At 38.5% G+C, this 17,818-nt stretch overlaps 1 protein-coding gene and 1 long non-coding RNA gene across 3 annotated transcripts in view; one reads left to right on the top strand and one right to left on the bottom strand.

The window, feature by feature from the left end:
- LOC145541811 (uncharacterized) overlaps window positions 1-8,843 on the top strand; it is a 31,857-nt gene extending 23,014 nt beyond the window's left edge. The window contains exons 5-8 of the long non-coding RNA XR_014079308.1: window positions 4,290-4,406; window positions 6,138-6,509; window positions 6,832-6,945; window positions 7,300-8,843. This is a non-coding gene — a long non-coding RNA (uncharacterized LOC145541811). The remainder of the gene's footprint in view (window positions 1-4,289; window positions 4,407-6,137; window positions 6,510-6,831; window positions 6,946-7,299) is intronic.
- Window positions 1-17,818, bottom strand: part of DPP10 (dipeptidyl peptidase like 10) — a 747,248-nt gene that overhangs the window by 420,243 nt on the left and 309,187 nt on the right. The window lies entirely within an intron of this gene.

Below are 17,818 nucleotides of genomic sequence, written 5' to 3'. Positions count from 1 at the left end.
TAATGCTAGGAAGGATTGGGGGCAGGAGGAGAAGGGGACGACAGAGGATGAGATGGTTGGATGACATCACCGACTCGATGGACATGGGTTTGGGTAAACTCCGGGAGTTGGTGATGGACAGGGAGGCCTGGCGTGCTGTGATTCATGGGGTCACAAAGAGTCGGACACGACTGAGCGACTGAACTGACTGACTGATATGGACTGATGAGATAAGACTTCAAGGAGAATACATAGAAGAAACAGTAGGCTAGACAAACAAAGAATGAAGTCAGAATTGAGGTTGAAATAGGGGGATGACTATAAGGGAATCAGACGAAGTGGTAAGGACGTAGAGCTGATTGAAACTGGATGCCATGTGGAGAAAAGAATCAGAAAAAGGGAATCATGGAGGAGTTCTATATGATGGGCAGGTGATGGTATCATAGCTATATTCTGGAAAACAGCAGAAAGAGTTAGTGAGGAACAGTAGTGAATCTAACTTTGAACATGCTGTCTGAGGTGTCTCTGTGGATGGTAAAAAATCTCATTTTTTTAATAGAAAAATAGCAAAATAAAACAAGATGATAATTTCCAAATACTATTCAATTTCTGAAAGATATAATGTTGTTCAGTCACTCATTTGTGCCCTACACTTTGCGACTACATGGACTGCAGCACACCAGGATTCCCTGTCCTTCACCATTTCCGAGAGCTTATTAAAACTCGTGACCATTGAGTCGGTGATACCATCCAATCATCTCGTCCTCTGTTGTTCCCTTCTCCTCTTGCCTTCAAAGTTTCCCAGCATCAGGGTCTTTTCTAAGAAGTCAGGTGGCCAAAGTATTGCAGCTTCAGCTTCAGCATCAGTTCTTCTAATGAATATTCAGGGTAGATTTACTTTACAATTGACTGGTTTGATCTCCTTGCAGTCTAAGTGATTCTCAAGAGCTATCTCCAACACTACAGATGAAATACATCAATTCTTCAGTGCTCAGCCTTCTTTATGGTCCAACTTTCATATGTGTACATGCCTACCAGAAAAACCAAAGCTTTGACTAGATGGACATTTGTTGGCAAAGTAATGTCTCTGCTTTTTAATATGCTGTCTAGGTTGGTCATAGCTTTTCTTCCAAGGAGCAAGGGTCTTTTAAATTCATGGCTACAGTCACCATCTACAGCGATTTTGGATCCCAAGAAAATAAAGTCTCTCACTGTTTCCAATGTTCCTCCATCTATTTGCCATGAAGTGATGGGACCAGATGCCATGATCTTAATTTTTTGAATGTTGAGTTTTAAGTCATATTTTTCACTCTCCTCTTTCACCTTAATCAAGAGGTTTTTTAGTTCCTCCTTGCTTTCTGCCATAAGGGTGTTGTCACATGCGTATCTGAGGTTACTGATATTTCTGCCTGCAATCTTGATTCCAGCTTGTGCTTCATCCAGTTGGGCATTTCTCATGATGTACTCTGCATATAAGCTAAATAAAGAGGGTGATAATATACAGCCTTGATGTACTCCTTTCCCAATTTTGAACCAGTCTGTTTTTCTTTATCTGGTTCTAACTGTTGCTTTTTGACCTGCATACAGGTTTCACAGGAGGCATGTTGGTAGTCTGGTATTCCAACCTCCTTGAGAATTTTCCACAGTTTGTTGTGATCCACACAGTTAAAGGTTTTAACATAGTCAATGAACCAGAAGTAAATCTGGAATTCTCTTGCTTTTCCTATGATCCAATGGATGTTGGCAATTTGATCTCTGGTTCCTCTGCCTTTTCTAAATCCAGCTTAAACATCTGGGAGTTCTCAGTTCACATACTGTTAAAGCCTCGCTTGGAGAACTGTGAGCATTATTTACTAGCATGTGAAATGCACGAAATTTCGTGGTAGTTTGAACAGTCTTTGACACTCCTCTTCTTTGGGATTGGCATGAAAACTGACCTTTTCAAGTCGAGTGGCCACTGCTGAGTTTTCCATATTGCTGGCATATTGAGTGCAGATCTTGAGTAGCAGATGAAAGGAACATAATCTTTTGTGCACAAAGAAGTATTGCATATTCTTTATTGCAATACTTCTACTCAAAGCAAATAATACAAAGAATTTCTATCACATCAATGAGAAAGAGAAAGGTAAGTTACTATTTTTGACATAGACTTTCTTTGGAAATAATTTATATATAATGAAATTCACCCACTTTAACAGCCTAGGTCAATGAGTTTTGACATATATATATAGGTATGTACTACATTGGAAGGACTGATGATGAAGCTGAAACTCCAATACTTTGGCCACCTTATGCAAAGAGCTGACTCATTTGAAAAGACCCTGATGCTGGGAAAGATTGAGGGTAGGAGGAGAAGGGGACGACAGAGGATGAGGTGGTTGGATGGCATCACCAACTCAAAGGACATGAGCTTGGGTCAACTCTGGGAGTTGGTGATGGACAGGGAGCCCTGGCGTGCTGTGGTTCATGGGGTCGTAAAGAGTCGGACACAGCTGAGCGACTGAACTGACTGACTGACTACCATTATTTCACATGCTAACAAGGTAATGTTTAAAACCTTTCAAGCTACACTTCAACATTATGAACCAAGAACTTCCAGATGTACAAGCTGGTTTTAGAAAATGCAGAGGAACCAGAGATCAAATTGCCAATGTATGCTGGTTCATAGAATAAGCAAGGGAATTCCAGAAAAAAATATCTACTTCGGCTTCACTGAGTATGCTAAAGCCTTTGATTATTTGGATCACAACCAACTGTGGAAAATTCTTAAAGAGATGAGGATATCAGACCACCTTACCTGTCTCCTGCGAAACCTGTATGCAGCTCAAGAAGCAACAGTTAGAAATGGACATGGAACAATGGACGCTTCAAAACTGGGAAAGGAGTACATCAAGGCTGCATATTGTCACCCTCCTTATTTAACTTATATGCAGAGTACATCATGCAAAATGCTGGGCTGGATGACTCACAAGCTAGAATTGAATTGCTGGGATAAATATCAACAATGTCAGATATACAGATGGTACCACTCTAATGGCAGAAAGCAAGGAGGAACTAAAGAGTCTCCTGATGAAGGTCAAAGAAAAGAGTGAAAAAACTGGCTTAAAATTCAATATTTAAACAGCTAAGTTCATGCCATCTGGTCCCCTCACTTCATGGCAAAAAGATGGAGAAAAAGTACAAACAGTGACAGACTTTATTTTCTTGGGCTCCAAAGTTACTTCTGACAGTGACTGCAGCCATGAAATTAACAAGATGCTTGATCCTTGGAAGAAAAACTATGACAAACCTAGGCAGCATATTAAAAAGCAGAGACATCACTTTGCAGTCAAAGGTATACCAAGTCAAAGCTATGGTTTTCCCAGTATACATATATGGATGTGAGAGCTGGACTATAAAGAAGATTGAGAGCTGAAGAATTGATGGTTTCAAATTGTGGTACTGGGGAAGATTCTTGAGAGTCCCATCGACTGCCAGGAGATCAAACTAATCAATACTAAAAGAAATCAACCCTGAATATTCATTGGAAGGACTGATGCTGAAACTGAAGCTCCAATACTTTGGCTACCTGATGTGAAGAACTGACTCATTGGAAAAGGCCCTAATGCTAGGAAAGGTTGAGGGCAGAAGAAGGTGGTGACAGAGAATAAGATGGTTGGATGGCATTATTGACTCAATGGACATAAATCTGAGCAAATTCTGGGAGACAGTGAAGGATAGGGAAGCCTGGTATACTGCAGTCCATGGGGTCACAAAGTTTGGACATGACCTAGCAACTGAACAACAGTCAACTACCATCACAATTGAGATATAGAATATCTCAATTACTCTAAAAAGACCCCTTTTAGTCACTAGGTTTTAAGTTTTACTGAAAAACAAAACAAACAAGTAAATAAATACTACCATGTTTCAGCACAGTTGTGGCTTTTGAGATGACAAGGCATAAGGACACATTCTTTTTGTTCAGCTTATCCTGCTCCTGTTATAGAAGACAGAGGCCCTAATCAGTAATAATTGGTTAAGCAATTAAATTTGAATTCAGGAATATATTTCTCTTGGATTTAATCTCATATTTGCTTTGGATCTGTAGTCAGAATGCACTCTACCATTAACCACCCCCCATAACTCTGAAATTTAATCTGAAATGGTCACTTTCCAACCTCATTACGTGAAAGGTCCCCACTCTCACGTGGGACTAATCCCATGTATAAAGAGCCTTTGGCTGGGCCAGTGAATATCTCCTGATCAAATTCATTTGACAGTGCTCCAATTGCTCACAGTGCCCAACTCTCTTTTTTTTTTCCTTCTAGTTCAGAAAGCCTAGCAGTTGTGAAGTCAAATTGATGTTCACTGGAACCTGCAGTGACCTTCTCTGCTACTTCCCAGGATTCTGATAGGGCAGAATGAGAGAGACCCAGAATCTAACAGTAAGGGCACAGTTCTATAACTACAACCTGGTCACAATGATACTAACTTTCTAGATAAATATATAGGCAATTGGCCAAAAAGAAGAGTTCATTATTGAACTTCAGAAGCCTCAATATATTTGTAAAAGGAAATGATCAAGTGTATGTTTGCTAAGCATTTTCAAATTCCTGTGGAAATAAAAATACCATCTTAAATCTCAATCTAAATAAGTGTGTTTTCAAACACAAAACCAAGAAGACTGCCTCTTTAGCCATGAAATGTCACCTTGGGAAGTATTACTTGAGCTCAAACAGATAAAACTCCTGGTACTTCATTATGTCTCTTCCACTTACATGCCAAAAGAGGATAACTAATTGGGAGAGAAAGACAGGTTTTATATTTTCAGGCCGTTGTGAATAATGTAACCCATTCACACAACAGAGTGTGTATTACTTATGTGGTCACTAAGTAGAGTTAATGGGCCTCTGAAACCTATTGTATCAGTCACTAGGAAGTACCTATAAAGCTAAAATTTGAATCTCTCATCACCACTGAATATTCACATGAATACTGCAGTTACTAATTTCAAAAAGGAAAACTACTTCATTTATGGTTATATGATGAGAAGAGAGAACAAAATTTAATGTGGTTTTCTATCTTGAGTATAAATTCCATATTCCACTCTGCTTTATAGCCACATCATCTAGGACCATGATTTGAACAAAGATGTTTAGTATGTATTTCCTTATGTAAGCCTTGCAAGTTAATAATACCTAAGGGTGGCCTTATGGTATGGATATCTTCCCAATTTTTTTCTTTAAACTTTAGTTGTGGGACTAAAATTAATCTTGAAGAAGTTAAAAATAATTCCAATTATTCAGTTATTGGAAGTTGGTAACATTTACTTGGAAATATACCCTTAGATTAGGATTCATATTGCATGCATTTTTTTTTTCTTTTTTCCTTTATTTTTTTATTATTTTTTTTTTTTATAAATTTATTTATTTTAGTTGGGGGCTAATTACTTTACAATATTGTAATAGTTTTTGCCATACATTGACAAGAATCAGCCATGGGTTTACATGTATTGCATGCATTTTTTGTTCTTCAATTTTTTTTTTAATCTCTTTCCAGTGTACTTTGAGGCCTACATTTCTTCAAACTGTCTTTTTAATCCCTAGAGAGTTCTCGGTTACTGGAAGAGCTGGTGAACACTCCAGGAAAATTAACATGCTAATGGCAACCCAGTCCAGTATTCTTGCTTAGAAAATTCCATGGACAGAGGAGCCTGGCGAGCTACAGTCCATGGGCCCACAAAGAGTCAGACAGAACTGAGTGATGGGCATACACATACATCCTGAACTTTGATAACTGACTACCATATATCCACCTAAGTCACCAGTGGGGCCTCAGAGAGATTAACACAGACGGCCACCAATGCTGTTTGCAGTGGCAGTTGTCAGTTGTGATCCTCTGCCATAGAACACATGTTCCATGGAAGCTCTATCTTTATTTGTCTCTGCTTTCAGAATCAAGGCAAAAATTAGGTAAAAATTCCATTGATTAGAGAAGAATCCAGCAGTATATAAATTTAGCATACATTTTTAGCATGAATATTTTATATTTAATATTACTAGAAGGTTCATATTATATATATTCAATTAAAATAAGCATGCTAATAGATTTATAGACTAGCTACATGTATGTGAAGTATGCATAGTACAAATACATTTTATCTCTTTTCATTTTAGAAAACTACTTTTTTCCTTTTTATAAGTCCTGTATATCAACCCTGAATATTCATTGGAAGGACACTGAAGCTCCAATATTTTGCCTACCTGATATGAAGAGCCAACTCACTGGAAAAGACCCTTATGCTGGGAAAGATTGAAGGAAGGAGGAGAAGGGGACAAAGGAGGATGAAATGGCTGGATAGCATCACTGATTCAATGGACATGAGTTTGAACAGGCTCTAGGAGATTGTGAAGGACAGGGAGGCCTGGTGTGCTGCAGTCCATGGGGTCACACAGAGTCAAACATGACTGAGCATCAACGTATCATAGTTTATTTCAACATGGTTGGTAACTCCAAAAGTCTCAACATTCTAGAAATTGTCAAAACTGGTATGTTGTGTTTCTTTGATGACATCTTAGTTTCTACTAAGACCAAAAAAAAAAAAAAAAACCCTTAAAAAAATCATAGTGCTGAGCTTTTAAAATTTTGTTTTCTTAGGTAGTTTTAAAATTGAGATGTTGAAATTAGTGAGAGAGAAGTTAAATATTTTAAAACATTATAAATATAAGAATGTGATCTTATTGTTGGAATGAACACAGCTGCTGTGAGGAAATCCATGGTGAAGCTAAAAATTAGAAAAATATGTGGACTCCACAGGGAGTCAGTAGATCCTCACTGGTCATTAAACTAAAATGTATTATTTTTCCCTAGAACTCATCAGATTTAACAAGTTTTCTGATTTAATTATTTAAGGAAGTAAGTGGAGTGAGAGTAGATGCTGATTGAGTTTTCTGATTAGATCATAATCCATCTCAAACATATAAGGTAAGCATTTCTTTAAAATAAAAATTAGATTATACTTTTGACTTGTTGAGTAAAAACTACTAAGCAATGCTATATTTCTTAAAATGTTACTTGAAAATTACCATGTTTAATATTTATTATCATTATATAGGCATATATATATTACATTATATACACAAAATATTGATCTAATTTTGACTTTATTGAACACAAAATATATCAGGCAAAATAATTTTCTGCATAAAATGTCTTTTCTCATAGTTCTTGTTTTACTTTCCTTCCTTTCAAGAGTTTTGGAAGGCATATATGAAATGGTTGAGGGTTTTATTCAACTATATGAAGCTTTCTACATGTATTTTTTATTTTTTTTTTCAGAAAGACAGTTAAGATGCATTGTTTCAAGCAAATGATGAAAATAAAAACAAATACAAACAAATGTGACCTAATTCAACTTAAAAGCTTTTGCACAATGAAGGCAACTATAAGTAAGGTGGAAAGACAGCCCTCAGAATGGGAGACAATAATAGCAAATGAAAAAACTGACAAAGACTTAATCACAAAAATATATAAGCAACTCAATACCAGAAAAACAAGCAACCAAATCAAAAAGTGGACAAAAGACCTAAACAGACATTTCTCTAAAGAAGACTGACAGATGGCTAATAAATACACAAAAAGATGCTCAATACCACTCATTATTACAAGAATGCAAATCATAACCAGAGACATCATTTTACTGACAAAGGTCCATATAGTCAAAGCTATGGTTTTTCCAGTAGTCATGATGGATGTGAGAGCTGGACCATAAAGAAGGCTGAGTGCTGAAGAATCGATGCTTTCAAACTGTGATGCTGAAGAAGACTCTTGAGAGTCCCTTGGACTACAAGGAGATCAAACCAGTCAGTTCTAAAGGAAATCAACCCTGAATATTCAGTGGAAGGACTGATGCTGAAGCTGAAACTGCAATAATCTGGCCACTTGATGTGAAGAGATGACTTTTGGAAAAGACTTTGATGCTGGAAAGATTGAGGGCAGAAGGAAAAGGGTGACAGAGGATAAGATGGTTGGATGGCTTCATCGACTCAATGGACATGAGTTTGAGCAAACTCTGGAAGATAGTGAAGGGCAGGGAAGCCTGGTGTGCTGCAGTCCACAGAGTCACAAAGAGTTGGGCATGACTGAGTGACTGAACAACAAAGAGCAATACTACATAAAAGGAATCAGGGGTTAAATGTTTCCTCAACTCTAAGAAATATATATTTTTTTGTTTCTGTCACCAGTAAAATAATCATGTTCCTAAAACTTTCTCCCAGTGAACCAATCAACACCACCTTTGGTAAAGAAGCTTAGATTACATCCAGAATGGCTCCTATGGCTTCTCCTGTTGTTAACAGTCTCTGAGTGTCTCCCTGTCTCTCTCTCCCTTCCTCCCCACTGCTGCCTGCTTCACATTTGTTTGGTATAATGTATATCCTTAAAATACCTATTATAAGTACAAAATTCAAAGAGTCATAATAATTTGCAGAGTTGGACAGTAACTACCAAAATTCAGTTTTAGATCATTTCCATCATCCCATAAAAGTTCTCTGGAGCCCATTTGGTGCAATCTCACCAGAGAGTCTTCAGTTTGTATCTATACATTTGTCTCTTCTGGATATTTCATATGAGTGGACTCATACAATAATATTTTCAAGGTTCATTCATTTTGTAGTATACATCAGGAGTTGGTTGTTTTTATTGTTGATTTGTATTCTACTACACAAATATACAACTTTTGTTTATCCATTTACCAGTTGATAAACTTTTGGATTGTTCCAGTGTATTTACAGGATATACACATACACACACAGATATGTCTCATTTTTCCTGGGCACATACTTACTATGTCACCTAAGAAACATATTTAACTTTTAAAGAAACTGTTAAATTGTGTCGCATTATTTAATATTCCCGTACACGAGTATGAGGGCTCCAGTAGGAAAATCATTGGTTTCCGAGTCAGAAATCCCTGTCATATGTTTTGTCAGTTAGTGGCTTTTTCATTTGTGTCAAACCACAATCTATGAGCCTCAGCTTTTACATGAATAAGACAACCATAAGAACATTGGTCCCTATCACAGAGGATTTGATATTCTGTGAGGAACAACATTTATATACCAGAGAATTCTATGTTCATATTTTATTATCTTGTATTTTCAATATTACAGCAAATAAAATCTCTAAATGTGAACAGATGTATAGTAAAGAAAGACAGACAAATAGGAGTGAATGACTTGGGAATGACTATGCCATCAGAACTCAGCACAATTTCCTAAACACACAGAGACAGTAAATGGCTAGCAGCCACTCCCAGCTAAAAGCTACGCATTAAACAGAAAGCAAATATTCAGAGCTATGAAGAAGTACAAGTGAATGTTATACTTGATCTCCTTTTTGCCTGTCTTGGATATCTCAGTAACAAGGTACTAGAAGAGACCAAAAAAAATAATAATGCTGACTATATACTGGCCTTAGAACCTAATTGGTAGTTTTCTTTTTATTGTATCTCAGGTATTGGCTTATATATTTGTATCTTATATTTCAATGTTTCTTTGTTTTGTAATGTTTTTTACAAATCAAAATTTTACGTAAAAAAACTTAGCTGAAATATTTATTTAATCAGATTTCAGATGATTTTTTGCATATTAAATGCCCTATTAGAAAGTACCAAAGAATTGGGATTCAAGAGGCCCCAATTCATGTCTTTATTCTGCTGATGAATAATACTTGGGCTTGAGAAAAATAAATTCACACCTCTGGGTTTTTATTTTACTCTATCTTGAAAAATGAAAGGATAATTTCAGACCTAAAGTGCCCTTTTTTAATCAATTTTATCATACATATTTCTTGACTGTAAGCACCTGCGTGTTTTTAAATCATGTGTGTGTTCAGTTGTGTTGAGACTCAGATTTCTGGGGACTCCATGGACTGCAGCACACCAGGCTCCCCTCTTTATAGGATTTCCCAGGCAAGAATACTAGAGTGGGTTGCCATTTCCTTCTCCAGGGGATCATTCTGATCCAAGTATTGAACACACATCTCTTGCATCTCCTGCATTGGTAGGCATATTCTTTACCACTTGCACCACCAGGGAGGATATAGATAATTTTCATGTAACTTCCATGACTGCCTCATGATCCACAGTTACAAATTCCTATTACAAACATACTGAGGATCTGATGGAGGGTCTATGACTTATACCTTTGCAGCAGCTTGGGAAAGATTTTGAATCCACTGATTCAATGGAATCAGTGAAGCTGATCGGAGAAGGAAATGGCAACCCACTCCAGTATTCTTGCCTGGAGAATCCCAAGGATGGAGGAGCCTGGTGGGCTGCCGTCTACAGGGTCGCACAGAGTCGGACATGGCTGAAGTGACTTAGCAGCAGCAGCAGCAGCAGCAGTGAAGCTGATTGGAGCTTAAGCTCCAACCGCTTGGACCTTAATCCCAAATGGCCATTAAAGAGGTGATTCTGATTTCAACATTTAGGACAGAAACTGATATGTGTTCATCACAGGACCTCCCCAAACATGATATCCAATGTAATAAAGTCAAGAACACTTTGTTGTGTTATACATTCATGTGTCAGATGCAGGGATACATTCAACTGGCCCTAGCCGAGAGGGAAAATGAAGATAAACCACTCTCACTCCATGTCAAATATAAGAAATGCCACGTTCAGCATCAATGATAAGAGTGCAGTGAATGTTAAAACAAGAGTACTGTTTTTCTTTTCAAATGTTAACAGAATCACCTCAACTACTAAGATCAACCAGACTTTATACTTCTCATCCTTGTTTATCCCCTCAGCATATGCTGCTCGATAATTCTTCCTAATAAGAAGCAACATCAACAATCTTACTGTTTTATTAAAATTTCCAACAGTAAAATGAATGTTCCATTGGCCTGATCCCATGGCTCTCTCCCAGTACTTACTGCACCAACTGTTTTCCAAAATGTACTAGCTGACTCATTTAGAAATATATTTTCCTGTTAAAATCACAGTATTAAAACAAAGTCACAATATGTTTACATGTCAAACTTAAAGTGGAGAAATTAGACCCATCTCAAATATCTGATTGCAGTTGCTGAAAATTTCACTGTTTCATTTTTATTTTGTATACAGATCCCTTCAAAAATATTTAATGGATCCATTCATTCATTTATCCATTCAACACTTATTTATTGAGTGCCTTCTGTTTGGCCAGCACTATTTTAGGTATGAGAGATAAAGCAAATGAATTTGCTGACCACATGGTATTTTTAATCTAGTAGCAGTGACAGAAAATACACCAATAAAAATGATACAGTAAAACCTCATGTAGTGGTATTTTTCATGAAGAGGGTGATTGGGGAGAACTATTTGAGAAAGTGTGGTCTGAGAAAGCAACTCTGTGGATGCCTCAGTTCAGCAGAGCTTGAATGAAATGAAGCCAGCATTTTTTAATTTACCAATGTATTTTCATGAGAGCTTCTGAATTAAAACAAAAATTGAAGAATTCATTCAATAAATATTCATTCTGTGTCATTTCTTCATATAGTAATTTTTGTGAATATTGGGTTCCTTTTAAATGATGAATATTTCTTATCTTGAATTTTTCTTGTCTGGCAATAGTAGGTGATACTTTTTTTCACACAGTAAGTTTTTTGAATATGGGGTCCTAGTTTATGATCAGGATTACGTCTTGAATTAGCTTTTCTCTAATGACAGCAGATAATACTGAGAGGTAGGGTAGCTCATTATGCATCTTAGTGCAAAGGTGCATGTACTTCATGCTACATTGAAGTATAGTTGTGCAATTTCTTTAATACAGATCCAATCTTGCTGTTGTTGTTTTCTTGTTGTCATTGGCCTGTTTTAATCTGACATCTTCTTGTTCTTTAATGGTATTTTATTCACATAGGGCCAATTCTTCTTAGGTTGTTTTTTCTTTCCTTACCCTCCTGAATCTTTAAGCGAAAGCTTTGCTTTTCATTCTGCTTACTTCTTCCCAAGAATGGAATTTTTCAAGTTTGCCCCTTGTTGTCCTCCTCGTCTGTGCATTTAAAATGCAGGTCATCATCCTCTGCCTTCCCAGTAACTCGTCATTTGATTAATCACATGGCAGACATGCTCTATCCTCTGGGAATCTGCCTGCAATGCAGGAGTCACAGGAGACATGGGTTCGATCACTGGATCAGGGAAGATCCTCTGGAGTAGGAAATGGCAACCTGCTCCAGTATCCCAGCCTGGAAAATTCCATGGACAGAAGAGCCTGGAAGGCTACAGTCCATAGTGTCACAAAAGTCAGATACGATTGAGCACACAGATGTGTTGTCAGTGTTCCCCATGTAGGGTGGATTACCCTCTTCCCTCCAAAATCTGAGTGATGTTATATCTATTCCACTACCAAACACATCTCACAGCCTCTGCTCTCGCTGAAACACAGCAGTGGAAACTGGACCTGACAGCCCATGCCCTGCCTAGAAGAACCCAAGTGGAGATTCCAGGAGGAGAAGTGGAGGCTTTTCTAGAGTGAAAAGTGAGAGGTTTGTGGGGGACAGTATCCACTAAGGAAGATGGCTTCAAATAGATGCTCCTACTACCACCACCTTGCTCTTCTAGACCAGCCAAGATGCACTCCCAAACCTGACAGCTTCAATTTTGAAACACAGTCAAGTTCAAATCCTCTTTGACTCCATCTCTGCAGATAATCCTTTGTTTGTGCTCATTTGTCTTCCCCTGCCTAGAGGTGGAAGTCTCCGTGTCCACAAAGTCCAATGCCTTGGCAGTAATCAGCCTTCTGACTCCTTGAACTCACTCTCCCATCTTAATCTGTGAATTCTTTAGACACAAAACAACAAATGCCACGCTGAAGAAAGATTGGGAGAAGAGGAGGAGGAGAAGGAGAGAAAGGAGGGGAGAACTGTGGACTCCCTACCATGAAACGCAGGACCTCCATGTGTTTATTTGGCCTGGGGCAATGAGGGGAGCTTCTCCCCCTTCCCCCCACCCCAAATCTTGGTTTTGGCTTCCCCATCCTCCTTTCCTTGTGCTTCACCTTATAAGGATTTATTACAAGGAAAATTAATATTTTTAATATTTGGGATAGTGTTTGGGTACACTGCCTCCCTGTTGTACAGAAAACATTCCACTGCTCTGTGCCAAGGCTCCCACCCTGAATCCAGACCCCTCCTATAGTTATATATCCCTTTCCTGGTTTCTGAGAGGTGCTTACATCATATGCATAAATAAATATATTACAAAGTGGAGTGAGAGCTTCTGCTCAGTTGAGGCCACACTGACCCTCAAAGCATGCTGTCAAATTGGTAACACTGCTTCAGAAAACTTTCAGTTCTCCTGGCTCAGGCTCCCTTTGCTCTGGCTGTCTGTACCTGACTGTCTCCAGCTCTCTGTTTCCTGATGGTTTCTGACCTCTCTGGCCTTTCCTGCCAACCTGGCTGTCTCTTTCCTGCCTTTCCCCATCTCTTTTTTCTGCCTGTTCTTAACTCACCATTTTATTCTGTCTCTTTTCTGACTGTCCCTGACCGTCCAGCTGTCTTCTGATTCTGGATTCACTCGGGACATGAGATTATATTTTTGTGAGTAAGCCTAAGGGCATCACAGGTTGTTACAAGTTGCATCCTCGAAAATTCAGGTTACGACAAGGCCTACCCCAATCAACCACACTTTCTTCAATCCCCACCTTCCCCATCTCTATTTGTGATTCTCCTTCTATAATGTATACCTGATCCCCAGAGTATTGGGGCTATCTAGTACTGGGCAACTATCCTCCCCCCATGACACTACATTGTCATCAACAAAGAACTCTTATAAAAAAAAAAAATCCAGATGATGTTATGTTTGATCCATACCTGTCTGAAATTTTTCCAACTATTAATACATATTATTTATGATCACCATCATCATCATCCCCATTATCTATGGTAAACAACTTATTAACTATCATCCTGCTCAAGAATGTTAATAGTGGAGATAAAATATCCTTGACCCTCTCTGACCCTTATAAGTATCAGCCAAATGTTAATGAGAATTAACTCTTATAACCCCTGTTATGGGCCTGCTAGCATAACTAACCTGTGGAAACATGCAATTGGGCTGGGTCTATTAACAATTTCAGAAAGTATGCACATGTTTATGAACTTATCAAAATGATTGACTGCTAGATGGGGAGAGATCTCTACTTTTTCATTGCAACTACTTTTATCTATTTGACTTCCGGCAACCTATCCTCAAATTACGGCTTTGGAGTTTGCTTCAAAGTCACAAGAAACTAGAACATCTTCTTATCCAATAGCCAGGGCCTAGGAAAATTTTTCAAATATCAATAAAATGGATGAGTAAATTTTTTGTAAAAAAGGACCTGAAAGTAAATAAATTCCCAAGTAATCTATGATTGACAGAGGATTCTATACACTATAAATCAACAGTGGGAATATTTTGATTTTTTGTTAATACGAGATAAAATGAAAATTGCACCCTTTACTTCCTTTACTTTTATATGTTCAAAGTCTTAGGAAACAGCAGGTGCTTCAGTCTAATTTATGTGAAAATAAACTTCATTTTAATTACATGAGATTCATCAAATTGCTAAATTTAGAAGAGAAACAGAATGAGTTACTATTTAAGGTCAAAACAGGACTAATCTATAACAGTATTTATCTACTCCTTACTTTAAAAAAGAGAAGGATAAGAAAAATACAGATGTCAAAATACAGAAAAACTGAAAAGAAAAAGAAAAAAGTTGAAAGCAAGTAACAGAGAGACCAGCATGACCAGAACTTAGATTCTCTCTGTTTAGATTTAAGATCAAATTAATTTAGGATTCTTTGTTGAATAAATGTGGTAGAATCCCTATTTCCTTTGTTGCAGAGCACTTAACCACACACTATGTGATCACAAGATAAAGGGCTGAGCATGTTATTTGAACTTTATCTAACATGTGAGTGGACGGAGAGATGCGAGGAGGGAACTGGCAACAAGAATTTGCCCCTTGATGACAATATCTGGTGACATTTTTGGTTGACGGGACTGAGAGATGCCACTGGCATCTAGTACTTAGAGGCCAGAGGTGCTGATAAACAGGCTACAATGCGCAAGGTAGGCACACACAACAAAGAATTATCTGTCTCAAATACCAGTCGTGCCCACATTGAGAAATCATGACCTAGATCAGTTGTTCTCAAACTTTAGCCATTAGAACCACTTTAGCCATTAGAACCACCTGGAGTACTTGTTAAAACCACAACATCTAGACTCATCCCTAATATTTCTGACTCAGTAGGTCTCAGATGGGGGCTTTCCAGGTGGTGCTAGTGGTAAACAACACCCCTGCCAATGCAGGAGAGGTAAGAGATGTAGGTTCGGCCCTTGGGTTGGGTAGATCCCCTGGAAAAGGCCATGGCAACCCACTCCAGTATTCTTGCCTGGAGGATTCCATGGACAGATGAGCATGGTCGGCTAAAGTCCATAGCGTTACACAGAGTCAGACAGGACTAAAGCGACAACCTGCATGCAGGTCTCGGGTGTGACTCTAGAATTTACATTTCTTACAAATTTCTTGGTGTTGCTAATACTACTTGTCTGGGAACTGCATACTGAGAAACACAGTGTGTGATAAATTGCTTCAGTTGAGTTCAATTCTGTGGAACGCTATGGACTGTAGCCCACCAGGCTCATGCATCCATGGGATTCTCTGAGCAAGAATACTAGAGTGGGTTGCCATGCCCTCCACCAGGGGATCTTCCCGACCAAGGGATGGAACCGAGTCTCACATCTCTTGCATCAGCAGGCAGGTTGTTTACCACTAGCACCACCTGGGAAGCCCCCTTCAGAAACACCATCTTCACTTCAACAACTTTGACATAACCAATTGTAAAATCCTACACTTCTCCTTAGGTAAGATATAGAATAGCTATATTCACAAATGTAATGTCCATCTTCCCTTCCAAATTCTAACCTCAATTAGAGCAAGGGCAGTGTCTGTTTAGTTCATTATGGCTTTTGCACACAACAGGCACTCAAATTTCCAGTGAATAAAAATGTTTTGAATTTAAGTGTTAAGAACATTGCTGTAAAGTTTCAAAGTCTAGGAGTTTGAACCCCATTTTCTTTACAGAACACCAACAAAATGTTTGTTAATCACAGACTTTTCACATTAAGAGATAAAATGCTGGTAGGGGAGCCTTTACTACCACTTGTGTATTTTCTGCCTTTGAAGGTAGAAAGTACTGCGAAAACTGTTCCAACTATTTTAGTTCAATTCAGTCGCTCAGTCGTGTCCAATTGTTCTCGACCACATGGACTGCACCACACCACACCTTCCTGTCCATCATCAACTCACAGAGTTTACTCAAACTCATGTGCATTGACTCAGTGATGCCATCCAGTGATATCGTCTCATCCTCTGTACTCCCATTCTCCTTCTGCCTTGAATCTTTCCCAGCATCAGGGTCTTTTCAAATGAGTCAGCTCTTCGTACCAGGGGGCCAAAGCATTGGAGTTTCAGCTTCAGCATCAGTCCTTCCAATGAATATTCAGGACTGATTTCCTTTAGGAGGGAGGGGTTAGATCTCCTCACAGTCCAAGGGACTCTCAAGAGTCTTCTCCAACACCACAGTTCAAAAGGATAAATTCTTCAGCGCTCAGCTTTCTTTATAGTTCAGCTGGCACATCCATACATGACTACTAGAAAACCCATAGCTTTGACTAGACAGACCTTTGTTGGCAAAATAATGTCTCTGCTTTTTAATACGCTGTCTAGGTTGGTCATAACTTTTCTTCCAAGGAGCAAACATCTTTTAATTTCATGACTGCAGTCACCATCTGCAGTGATTTTGGAGCCCCCAAAAATAAAGTCTCTCACTGTTTCCACTGTTTCCCCATTTATTTGCCATGAAGTCATGGGACCAAATGCCATGATGTTACTTTTTGAATGTTGAGCTTTAAGCCAACTTTTTCACTCTCCTCTTTCACTTTCATCAAGAGGCTTTTAGTTCTTCACTTTCTGCCATAAGGATGGAGTCATCTGCATATCTGTGGTTATTGATATTTCTCCCAGCAACCTTGATTCCAGCTTGTGCTTCATCTAACTCCATGTTTCTCATGATGTACTCTGCATATAAGTTAGATAAGCAGGGTGAAAATCTACAGCTTTGACATACTCCTTTTCCTATTTGGAACCAGTCTGTTGTTTCATGTCCAGTTCTAACTTTTGCTTCCTGACCTGCATACAGGTTTCTCAGGAGGCAAGTCAGGTAGTCTGGTATACCCATCTCTTTAAGAATTCTCCACAATTTGTTGTGATCCATACAGTCAAAGGCTTTGGCATAGTCAATAATGCAGAAGTAGACGTTTCTTTGGAACTCTCTTATTTTTTCAATGATCCACTGGATGTTGGCAATTTGATCTCTGGTTCCTCTGCCTTTTCTAAAACCACCTTGAACATCTGGAAGTTCATGGTTCATTTATTGCAGAAGTCTGGCTTGAAGAATTTTCAGCATTACTTTACTAGTGTGTGAGATGAGTGCAATTGTGCAGTAGGTTGAGTAGTATTTGGCATTGCCTTTCTTTGGGATTGGAATGAAAACTGATTTTTTCTAGTCCTGTGGCCACTGCTGAGGTTTCCAAATTTGCTGGCATATTGAGTGCAGCACTTTCACAGCATCATCTTTTACGATTTGAAATAGCTCAACTGGAATTCCATCACTAGCTTTGTTCATAGTGATGCTTCCTAAGGCCCACTTGACTACGCATTCCAGGATATCTGGCTCTAGGTGAGTGATCATACCATTGTGATTATCTGTGTCATGAAGATCTTTTTTGTACAGTTCTTCTGTGTAGTCTTGCCACCTC

This window comes from Giraffa tippelskirchi, chromosome 3, assembly GCF_054371585.1.
Source record: "Giraffa tippelskirchi isolate mGirTip1 chromosome 3, T2T-mGirTip1v1.2.pri, whole genome shotgun sequence".
In the NCBI taxonomy this organism is placed as follows: domain Eukaryota; kingdom Metazoa; phylum Chordata; class Mammalia; order Artiodactyla; family Giraffidae; genus Giraffa; species Giraffa tippelskirchi.
The sequence above is the reverse complement of the archived record's forward strand: the minus strand, read 5'-3'. Positions and strand labels throughout refer to the sequence as shown.